The sequence below is a fragment of the Gopherus flavomarginatus genome, chromosome 7 (assembly GCF_025201925.1).
Source record: "Gopherus flavomarginatus isolate rGopFla2 chromosome 7, rGopFla2.mat.asm, whole genome shotgun sequence".
Taxonomy (NCBI): domain Eukaryota; kingdom Metazoa; phylum Chordata; order Testudines; family Testudinidae; genus Gopherus; species Gopherus flavomarginatus.
Window position 1 is genome coordinate 113033636 of NC_066623.1, and position 12464 is coordinate 113046099.

Consider the following 12464-nt stretch of genomic DNA (forward strand, 5'->3'; position numbering starts at 1 on the left):
GACAGGACAGGTCCTGGAAGACTGCAGAAAGTAGAACCAATCTTTAAAAAGGAGAAGCTGGGGAACTATATATCAGTCAGCCTGACCTTGATACTGGGAAGCTACTAGAACAGTGGTTCCCAAACTTGTTCCGCGGCTTGTGCAGGGAAAGCCCCTGGCGGGCTGGGCTGGTTTGTTTACCTGCTGTGTCTGCAGGTTTGGCCAATCGCGGCTTCCATTGACTGTGGTTCGCTGCTCCATGCCAATGGGAGCTCCTTGAAGCGGCGTGGGCTGAGGGACTTACTGGCCTCTGCTTCCAGCAGCTCCCATCGGCCTGGAGCAGCGAACTGCTGCCAGCGGGAGCTGCAATCAACCGAACCTGCAGACACGGCAGGTAAACAGACCGGCCTGGCCTGCCGGGGCTTTTCCTGCACAAGTGATGGAAAAAGTTTGGGAACCACTGTACTAGAACAGTGTATAAAACATTCAATTTGTGAATACCTGGAGCATGAATGCTTAATCACTAGCAGCCAACATGGATTTACTGAGAACAAATTATGCCAAATCAGCTTGATGTCCTCCTTTGACAAGATAACTGGCTTGGTGGATAAGAGGAATGCAGTGGACCTAATATACCTGGACTTTAGCAGTCCTTTTGACACAGTCGCATATAACATTCTCATAAGTAAGCTGAAGAAATGCATGTTTGGCGGAACTGCCATTAAGTGGATACATAATTGGTTAAACAGCAGCAAATAATGAGTAACCATTATTTGGAATGATGTAAGATTAGAAAAAGGTTTTGAGTGGGGTTCCACAGGGATATGTTCTGAGTCTGCTGGTGCTCAATATTTTTTTAATGACCTTGGTGTAGGAATAGAGAGCATACTGGTCAAATTTGCAGATGAGACAAAGCTGGGGGGTTGCAAATACTTTGGAGAATAGAGCTAAAATTCAAAGTGATCTCGATAAATTGGAGAACTCGGCTATAGATAAAATAAAATTTAGTAAAGACAAATGTAAGGTACTCCACTTAGGGAAGAAAAAGCAAATGCGTAAATACAGAACGGGGGTAACTGGCTTGGCAGCAGCACTGCTGAGAAGGATCTGGAAGTTGTGGTGGGTCACAACCTCAGCACAAGTCAACTGTGATGGTGCTGCAAAAAAAGCAAATGCATGCTATGCCTCTGTTAATGCAACCTAAAATTGCAAGTGACAACGGGCAATAGTACCACTCTCTTCAGTGCTTGTTAGGCCTTATCTGGAGTACTATGTCCAATTTTGGTCACCAATGTGTAGAAGAGAAGTAGAGAAACTGGAAAGGATTCAGAGGTGAATGACAAAGATGGTCAAAGGGATGGGATTGCAAGCCATATAAGCAAAGGCTGAAGAAACTGTGTATATTAGGTTTGGAAAAGAGATTAAAGGGGGGCATGATAGCGATCTTCAAATACTTGGAAGGCTGCTATAAAATATGAAGAAAAATTGTTCTCTTGCCACAGAGGGCAGGACAAGAGGCAGTGGGTTCAAACTACAGCATAACGGATTTAAATTAAATCTAAGAAGAAAACTTTCAAACTGTAAGAACAGTGGGACAATAGAACAGACTGCCTAGAGAGGTCGTGGAAGTGCCTTCACTGAAGGTTTTTAAAAGGAGGCTGGATAGCCATCTGTCTTGGATGGTTTAGACTCAACAGGTCCTGCACCTTGGAAAGGGGTAAGATTAGATGACCCTTGCGGTCCCTTCTTTCCCTATGGTTTTATGATTCTATGAAATCTGTATACACTTTTGCAACCCAGCTGAAAACATTTGTCCTGGCAAAACATTACTGTGATGATGCATGAAAATGCGAACTCAAATTGAAATCTTTCAAGTATAGCAATCATAAAAGGAAATGTCTTGTTGTGAAGTAAGTACATTTCATATGGAGGTCATCATGGAACCCTGCAATGCTATTTTTAGTCACTCTTCAAAATAGAATGGCACTTCGAATATTTTTAAGTATTAAGGCTTTTTTAAAATAGTTTAATCCATGTTATAAGAGATGATGGCTGTGTAGTGTCTGGTGGATTGTGTGTTGTTTATTTCAGTCCAGTTTTTTATGGAAAATTGTTAATGTTGCACAAACACCATGATCACTGGCACTAATTACCCTCCTTGTTAGCAGTCTTAGCAGAGAAGTGAAGGTTTGAGTGTAGCATGGAGACTAAACTTGCCTCTTTTCCAGAAGACTTTAGTCTCCATGGCAGAGCATCGCTATAGGCTAAATTCCATTCTGTTAATAGACACTTGATAGTCGCATTGTCAGTTTGTGTAACTTTATAGATTATCTTTACTTAAATTCTTTATAGTGAATTCATTGTTCATGACATCAGAGTCCTTTATCCACACAACAGATATGGTGTATATGAAGTAACAGTACATATTTCTCCTGTAGTACTCCACCAGTGTGCCTTAACAGTGTTCTGTGGAGGCCATCTTTGAAGGAAGAGGGAAATTCAGCTGGGAATTCTGTGGCCCAGGCACTCTAATCTTTCTTCGACTGCCAAAAGTGGAACTAGTTAAGGCGCTCTTGTGATGTGATGACCTTTCCACTGTAAGCTGGATTGAGAAGGCAACTTGTTTCACAGAGCGTCAAAAAAAATGTGGTCATTAGGGCTGGATTTGAACTGGTGACAGTAAATGTGAAAAGGTCCCTGCCTCATTACTGGTCTTGTGAGCCACCCACATTCTCAAAAAAATAAAAAAATAAAATAAAATTGTCTGAAGTCTTTAGAGTTAAGTGTTTTCAGTACAAAAATTGACACAATCATTTTCTAATGTTTTGTAACTTAAATAAATCAAACTGTTTGGGTTTTCTGTTATTGGGCTTTCAGTTTACAACCCAGACTAGGGCATTACACATTAGCTGGATGTGTAAACTTAAAAGGGTTGGGTTAATATGGAGACAGAAACGTTACTAGCGGTATTAATGGTTGTGTAATGATTAAGACCTTAACCTCAGCCTTCACACTTTGAATCAAAACTCACTTTGTATTGTTAACACAGGTACTGCAGCGAGTCCCCTGAAGTGGGTTTTAGCCCACGAAGGCTTATGCCCAAATACCTTTGTTAGTCTCTCAGGTGCCACAAGTACTCCTGTTCTTTTTGCTGTTACAGACTAACACAGCTACCACTCTGAAATTAATTTTACAGTTCACGTGTGCAAGATATTGGAGGTAGAAGTAGTTGCGTTGGAAGGGTGGGTAAGATGGAGATCTTGGCAAATATGTTAACAGGTTATCTGGGTCTTTGGGACCTGGGGGGGCTATGGGAGACAGTTTTGAGATTGTGGAAAAAACATACTGAATATTTCTGTTAAAATCAGTGGTGAAATATTTAATGTTGATAATTAAATTGCCTTTATTAGGGTCATATCTATGCTAGAAGCACTCTACCAGTATCTGAATACCAGTATGGATGCAGCTTATATTGACAAAGCTGTGCTTGTAACCGGTGTCAAGTATTCCACACACACCACCTCTCCCAAGCAAGATGAACTATACTAGGAAAAAGTACAGGTTTGATGGTATAACAGCCTGTATGCTACAGACATCTTCAGACACACTTTTTCAGTCAGGGATCGTACCATTTCACAACCCTGACCAGCATAGCTATGTTGGCAGAAGTCTGTAGTGTAGATGTGGCTTATATTTCACTAAGATGAATGGGAGAAGGTCGTGCTTCACATATCTAATAATTCAGGCAGTCAGTGGACTCAGAAAGTCAACACTGCATCAATTTATACTCAGTTGACGCCTAAAAGGGTTTGTTTGCTGCCAAAATGGCTGAAGTCTGATATTTGCCTGGACGTGGCTGTTAATAAGCGGCATGTGCTCTGCAGGATTTGGGGTTGGGAAAATATAGAAAAGGTTTAAGGGGTTGAAAAGTAATTTTGGAACATGCTTGGTGGAACTAGAACCTAGTGAAATGCCACCCTTTTTGTGGCATAACTGCATTGGCAACTGATGTGTGTTTGTAAGATGGAGACTGTATCATTGAAATACACAATTAAAGCTTCCCAAAAAGAGAGTGCTTTTAATAGTAAGAACAAGAGCGAATCATAGGTTTGTTTAGAAAATCGGATTCCAAAGTAGTTTGGCTTCACTTAACAAATTCTGCCTCTTTTTTAATTACCACTTTGATTGTAAAAAGTCTTTAAAATGTAAGCCAGTAAAACTGTCTCAACCAAGCGAAGGTAGTAATCAATTTTCCCTTCCTCTCTACTGCACTTTTTTCAACAGGGTAAGACTTTAAAAAGCTACATGAATTTTAAAGAAAAATGTATGCATCCAGTTTCCCAGGAATTTTTAATGTGGAATATTTACAATCAGTTCACTAATAAAGAAATTAGTTCCAGTAGCAACAGTAACATACAAGGTGATAAATGTCAATGAGACACCTTGAAGATTTGAAGAGAAGACTTTTGTCCACCCAACCCAGATGCCTTTACAGATGTTTCAGATTAAAAACAGGGACAGTTCATCTTTCAGAAGGAAGAATTAAACTTTCTTAGCCCCCAGAAAGTATTAGTCTTGCCCAGGGAGTGGATTTATCAGTGCTAAAACTTAGTTACTGCTTGTAATGAAGTAAGCAGTATTATCCATGATGCTGTATTATGCAGACTTATTCAGAAGGCTTCAAACTACATTGAAGAGTGAACGTTTGAATTGAAACCAAAATGATTTATGCTTGGAGAACCTAGTTACATTGATCCCAGTGCTCAGAGGATGATTTACATTAGAGGAGATCACAAGTACAAGGTTATACTTCTCTCATGACACAAAGGCTTGGGTGCTTCATGAAACATACATCCTTCTGTTGTACTTATTATTCAGTGACTGTGCAGGTGAGAGCATAAAGCTGTCTGAAACTGGGACAAGAGGAAGGGGTCAGTTTTTCAATAAATTCCATCATTTTCATCATGATGGAAAGGCAGCCAGACCAAACCTGAGGAGCACTGCAACCCTGTGTGCCAGGTTGTAGGACCTCTCTCTCAAATTTGGCCTAGCTGCCTGCAACCAGAACCACTGCTGGGGAGGAAAGGTGATTTTTTCATTTTATTTCATTTTAATTTTTGTACTTTGTTTTGCATTCCCAAAAAAACATGGGGCTCTAACTGTAAGTTCTCTAAAGACCTAATCAATTTCTGAAGAATTGAAGATTTCATTAAAAATACAAGTTAAGTTTCTAGTCCTTCTGGTTGGGAAGAAAACCTCTCCAACAGCACCTGGCTGACAGCTCAGGCTGTCAGAGCAGGGGCCCCAGCTGTGAGCCCAGGCCTGACTGACAGCGAGGGGGCGGTGCCAGTGTGAGCCCACCTGCTTTAAATTTCTCAAGCAGCATCTTTCTTTGCCTATCTGTAAACTTCAGTTATTATTGAAATCTTTTAGTTGGCTCTTGTATGTTCGGTGAAATCAACATTTACTAATAAAAATCTGGTCTGTCCAGTTCAAGTTAGACTCATAGGACTGGAAGGGACTGTGAGAGGTGATCTAGTCCAGCCCCCTGCACTCTAGTTTTTTCGGACTTCTCTCATAGGTCATATTTTCTAGCTCTTTAATCGCTTTTGTTGCTCTTCTCTGAACTTTCTCCTATTTGTCCCCATCTTTCCTGAAATTTGGCTTGCGGAACTGGATGCAATACTCCAGTTGAGGCCTAATCAGCGTGCTGTAAAGTAGAAGAATTACTTCTTGTCTTGTTTGCAACACTTACTTCTGAGGGAATTCTGTGCCAAATTTTAAATATTCTGCACACAATATTTTAAAATTCTGCAATTTTTTTCGTTAAATAAATGTGGAGGCTCTAGCATGGGAGTGGGGAGCATAGGTGACTGGTTGCACAGAGATGAGAAATCACCCTGCAGTCCTCCACTCCCGGACACTGACCTCTGGGACAGGCCCGGCCCTTGTGCTGTCAGGGTTGGGTGCAGCCTCACTGCCAAGTTTGTGTCCGGAGGGACTGCAGGGTGGTCTCCCAGGTGTGGTCAGGCAGGCCCAGCAGGATCCAAGTGTAGAGGGGCTTAGTGTGGGGGAAGCCAGGTGTGGGGGGTTCTATGTGGGTCAGTCTGGGTATGGGTGGCTCAGTGGGGGTGTTACAGGTGCAGGGGAAATGGGACTCTGCAGGGGGGTCCAGGTGAAGGTGGTTGTGGCTCTATGGGGGGGAGCAGTCTCCGTGCAGGGGAATGTGATTCAGATGCTGGCAGAATAGGGTTTGCTGGGGGTCTGGATGCAGCTGGGTGGGGCAAAGTGGGTGGTCCAGAGGCATAGTAAGTGGGACTTGTCAGGTTGAGGATTCGAGTGTGGGTGGCTCAGTGGGGAGTGGTCTGGATGCAGGGGAGCATGGCTCAGCGGGGTGGATCTGGATGCATGGGGATGGGGTTCTGGTTTGGATGCAGGGAAGGTGGGACTCGGCAGGAGGGGTCTAGGTATGGGGAGGGCAGATGAGGGAATACAGTGACCCACCCCCTCATGGCTGAGGAGTGATTGGGGCAGGAAGTGGGGCGAGGGAGGGGAGTGCAGAGCTCAGGGAGGTTTCTAGGGCTGGGTCTGACCTGGCCCAGCTGCTCTGGGTAGGGGAAGTACACTCCTCCCAACTGCCAGCCCAGGGGCTGGGGGCTGGGTATGTGGAAGTCTGGATGCACTGATGTTGGGCAAACAGTGGGGAGGGGTCTGACCCGGCACTGACTCTCCCTCACCTCACCCGTCCCCATGCAGTGACTTACCTCTCTGCTGGCTGCTCTGGGCACCAGAAATGACATACCCACATGGCTGGGCAGGGTTGCATGACCACTTTTACGGCTTCCCTTTTCTTTCCTGTCAGTCACTTTTCTGCAGGGAGGCAAAGAAATCTGCACAGGACATTAATTCTGCACATGCGCAACGGTGCAGAATTCCCCTAGGGTTAAATGCTCTGACTAATACATTGCAGAATGATATTTACTTTTTTTGCAATAGTGTTACACTGTTCACTCATATTTATAACAGTTTCCCTTGGCTCATCAATATTGAGGTAGCATGAGTGACTAGCTATCCGACACTGTTGGACTTAGGTATATTTCTCAAATATAGTTTTTACAAACCTGCTACTTTATTAAATTAACAATTGTAACTGTGTGGTGAATTTTTCCCTCTTGGAACTCACCTTTATTTCTGCATATAGTTTTGCTCAGTGAAAATCCAGGATCCTTGGTGATTAGGCTCTTATGCAAGGAGGGTATATCTGCTCTGAATAAACAGATTAAAGTATTGGAGTAGCAGAAATTGTAGGGATATGTGGGTAATTACTCAGAACTATGAGCTAATTGGAATAGCAAGAAATGAAATGAAGGAAGGTAAGAAACAATATTTATATTACAGTAATACTTAAATTGGGGGCCCGTTTTTTGTGCAAATACGTATGAAGATATTGTTGCCCTTTTTGACCCAAGCCGCTAGTCAAAAATTCTGGGTCTTGTAATTTGTTGCAGTTAGGAGGAGAAATTGAAGATGGATCTGGTACCTTTGATTCAGTCTTGGAAACGAAACAAAAAATTAGAATGTCTTATTTTACAACCCCAAGCCTTTTAGTCAACACCACGTGGTCAGACGCTATGCTCACAGACTGCTGCTTGGTTCTCATTCTTGTGTTCTGCCTTCCTTAACATTTGCCCTTGCAAAAAACTACTCAGCAAAACCACTCCACCCACTCTGGGCAGGCTTGCAGCCCTTTTTGTCTCTGGTGAGGGGGCTTGTCCTGACTGATACGTTAATTGAAGAATGCACTCTCATTCAGTCTGAGCTTTGTGCGCAATGCAGTCTCCAGTATCTCTTAGCATAACAAATAGTCTCTGCCTCAAAGATCTGATTCTGTTACCATACCACAGACTTCGAAAAATTTAAATTTACAGCTTGACCTGAAATGTAGTTAAAGTGTTTCTTCAATGACAAATGGGAGGCAGAGCCTTCTGATTTAACTATGCTTTGGGTAATGTAAACAGTTTTCCTCAATAAATGAGATATGATCAGGGATTTAAAATCAGAGCCTACTTCTAAAAAGCAACTGTAAAGAGACTTGATAATGACAAGAGCAGAGAGAAAACAGGTCACTGAACAGTTTCAATTTTGGTTCATTGTCAAACTTATCTGTCAGGAAACTTTGAAAGATTAGGTCTTGGTTAGGGATGTTTGCTTTTCCTATCATGTCTCCTTGAGAAAAATCAAGGATTCTTTTTATTTTAATTTAATGCTTGTAATCCTGAAGTTCGTCTAGTCCCACTCAATGTTTGTGTATAGAGATATTAGGCTGTGATTATGTATCCCAACAGAGAGAGAAGAAATGATTGCAAACTGATCGTTTTCATTTCCATTCATCTCCATTTTTGAAAGGAGTAAAACAATAGTGTTGCTATATTTGACCTTAGTACAGTAAGGACCCTAAATATGGGAACTGTGAAAGCACAATGTGTTCATGGGAGATGTAATTTATTTGGAGGGACACACTTTGTATCTTAACTAGGAATAGGAATGTTTCCTTACCTTGGTAACCACTCTTATTAATTAAAAAACCTGGTAACTTGTTGCTTCTATTTTAAATTTACCCACACAAGAAAAAATAAATTTGTAAAAATTAATAACTGCGCAATTATAACAAACACACACACACACCAACCTCATTTGGCTTGTCAAATTAAGTGACATACCTCTCCCATGGTTAAGGACATCCTATATCCAAAGCTGCTCACTTAATAAGCATATTATTCAAGAATAAAGAAATGCACAGGTAATTTCAGCATAACCTTAAATCTGACATGAGTTTTTGTGTGATGGGGAAATGTCAGCTAACATATTTTTTTGGCCATATGTGTAAAAAATTTGTGGAGATTAGTTGTGTATGTAGCTCAACAAGAGATTAGTTAATGTAAAATTATGTATGTTGACTGACTTGTGAACATATAAATGACAGTTAATGTGCATCTGAATGTGTCATGAACCTATATAATTTGTCAAAAGGGACTTGCATTTTGAGGTTACTGATGAAAGAATAGCTATTTTGGCTCAGAGATAGGTTGTTTTAGTAAATAGTTATATTTGGAGTTGATAGAATGTGTTTTATCTAGACAAGGCAAGATTTAATATCTCAAATTATTGATTTGCTTGGGTTTTGTAAATGTGATGGGTATGTACATTGCCATTTAGGAATCTTAACTCTGGATATTAAATGAAGACTTTGGCTTTGTAATGTAAATAAATCCTTAAATTACTCCTGCTCCCTCATCTGGTCTTTCTGTCCTTTCAGAAAGTGAGATTCCCTGTACTTTATTGGTATTAATTTTCTTGATGAGGTGGGTAAATGTAATTTGGCACTCATCTTTTTCTTTTGTAGCACATAATTAAGCCATGAGACACTTCAGAGGGAGATTTAACTCCTGTGCATAGTCCTTAAACCCTCAAGTTTCAATTTTGAGACAGGGCCCTTTAAAAACTGACATAGATTCAAAATAGAGGATACAGCAACATCAAAATACTGTGCAGGATGATTGACATGATGTGAAGGTCATTTCATTAATACGTGTAAAGCTTTCTGTAGCCTTAGTTTTCTGATTCAGTATTACTAGAGTCCATAATTTAAGCTAATAAATGTGAAATAAAACCAGATTTATAAGGCTTTGATGTGCATCTAAAATGAGTGGTATGCTTTATAATCTGCGATAATTCAGAGATGGTATTGTCTCTAGATGCATGTTAGCCATTGCTCGTTCTTTAGTGCATGCTCAACTGTCCTAATCATAGGTGCCTTGGATGGTGGCAAGTCAGCAGGTTGTGAAACTTCTACAAGAACTTTTCTACAGTGGACATATGGAACTTTGCAGCTGCAGCATCCCCTCTGTTTGCTAAACATGTCTAGGATGTGTTTGTTTTTTTTTAAGGCTCAGTGACTTGCATTAGTGGCAGAAGCAGCAGGGTCCTGTTTAATTTCTTCTGTCTTGCTTTTCTCCTGAAAAAGAACTTAAAGCCTTATTGTGAAACATGAACCAGTATGCTTTGGTGGCTTTTGAGGCACATAGCCAGGCAAGATCCCTGTCTCGGAGCTCCCCATTGTAAATAAATGGACAGCATAAATTTACTGAGATACAGAGGATGGGTTTGTATGTTTTTTTTCCCCCCACTTCCTTTCCAATTCAGGGTGATTTTATTATCAAAGCTCATTAGAAAGTGTTACCCTATCTATTAATACCCCTCGACCCCGATAAAACGCTGTCCTCGGGAGCCAAAAAATCTTACCGTGTTATATCGAACTTGCTTTGATCTGCTGGAGTGTGCAGCCCCGCCCCCCGAGAGCCTGCTTTATTGTATTATATCCAAATTCGTGTTATATGGGGTTGCGTTATATCGGGGTATAGGTGTACTTGTTTCAGTCAATAGGTGAAATGATTCCTACACAGTTCACCCTCGTAATAACTCTGCTTTTCAGAATAAAGTAATGAATGGCGTTGAAACACATCTGAGTTTCATAGAACTTCTGTCACTTTTCCTCCCATTTACCTCACATTACTACTTCAGGGAGGTGGGTAGAGACTTAGCAGTCTCAGCAGGTCACTGCTATGTGAGCTTGGTTCCAGTGCTGAGTGCAGAAGAGTGGGGATAAAAATTGTTCTTTCTGAAGCAGTTGATACTTTACCTTCATTTTGTGTATGTGTATGGGCAGAAGGATTGGTAAAGCTACACTTCATAATAAGCAACAATTATTGGTACATCAATATTTTTGTTTCTGTTTTGGGGTGACTTTACTGTTTATCATCTAGGCAGGGTGTTTAGGAAGCTCCCATTAGGTCATCATCACTGCTGCTTCTGTTTTATGAATGCATCCATCCTGTTGCTGATTTCATCTAGATTGATGCCTTGAGGAGCTTCTGTGAGATTTTTATTTTTTGTTGCTATGGCTCCAGAGGTTTGAGCATGAGATTAATCCCTAACTGATACTGTCCTAATGACCCTGGGGTTCCTAGTAACAGATAGCTACTGTTCTTTTTAGCATTTGGGATGATTTTACCCCGTTATCCTGCCAGCTGGCCTGTTAGTCTAACTCAGGGGTAGGTAACCTATGGCACATGTGCCAAAGGCAGTACGCGAGCTGATTTTCAGTGGCACTCACACTGTCCGGGTCCTGGCCACCGGTCCGGGAGATCTTTATTTTAATTTAATTTTAAATGAAGCTTCTTAAACATTTAAAAAACCTTATTTACTTTACATACAACGATAGTTTAGTTACATATTATAGACTTATAGAAAGAGCCCTTCTATAAACGTTAAAATGTATTACTGGCACACAAAACCTTAAATTAGAGTGAATAAATGAAGACTCGGCACACCACTTTTGAAAGGTTGCCAACCCCTGGTCTAACTGATCATATGTATGGCTTATTTTGAATTTGTGGATTGAAATTTTCTTTTATTGTCTCATCTTTTTATTCTCTTGGGAATCCCAAGCAAGGAGAGGTGGATATTATGTATATTGCTGTGGAACCCAAAGGTTCTAGTCAGGATCAGGGCCTTCTTGTGCTAGGTTCCATATAAACAAATAGAAGGACATGTCCCTACCACAAAGAGCTTATACTTGCTTGCTTCCAGATGGGTTGAAACAAGCAAGCAGAAGGAAAGACCAGGGTAATGGCGAGGTCATGTAGTCACATAAGTTAATTGTTACACTGCTAGGTGGTTCTGAATTCTTGGTTTTGATCAGTCTCTAAATAAATGATATCCTATAACTCTTTAACTGTCCTGCAGCCTAGTCAGCAGTTGGCTGATTTCTTGTAGGTCTCATATACTATCAAGTCTTGAAGAGGGATTTGAAGGGGAGAAGGTGGTGGTATTACAGAATAATTTAGGAAGGGCATTCTGTGTATGAAGGTCAGCACGGAAGAAAGCACGGCTGTATTTGTGGGCTAAATGGACAAATAGATGTTCAAGGTTGGAATTGAATCATAAAATATCAAGGTTGGAAGGGACCTCAGGAGGTCATCTAGTCCAACCCCCTGCTCAGAGCAGGACCAATTCCCAACTAAATCATCCCAGGCAGGGCTTTGTCAAGCCTGACCTTAAAAATTGCTGAAGGGATGGCTTGATATGGGTGCGTCAGTAGGGAGGGGACAGAGTTGGAAGGGTTTAAGGTACACAGATAGAAAGCTTGAACTTGATGATGAAAAGGGATTATTTGTTTAATAGGTCTCATCTTCTGTTAAGGGATTTCTCCCTGTCTGCCTGGCTCTGCTGCCAGGGAACAAAGAGGAACAAAAACCCTTCTGTCTGGACCTGACCAGTTGAGAAGTATCTTGAGGGCATCAAGGGGGAGGAGGCATGTGGAGTGATTACCCTTTCTGCCCCTGCCACAGTATTGGTAGATGGAGGGAGAGTCAATATTTGAGTGTATCTCAAATGTGTAGCGTAAGAATTATTTTTGTGTTTTA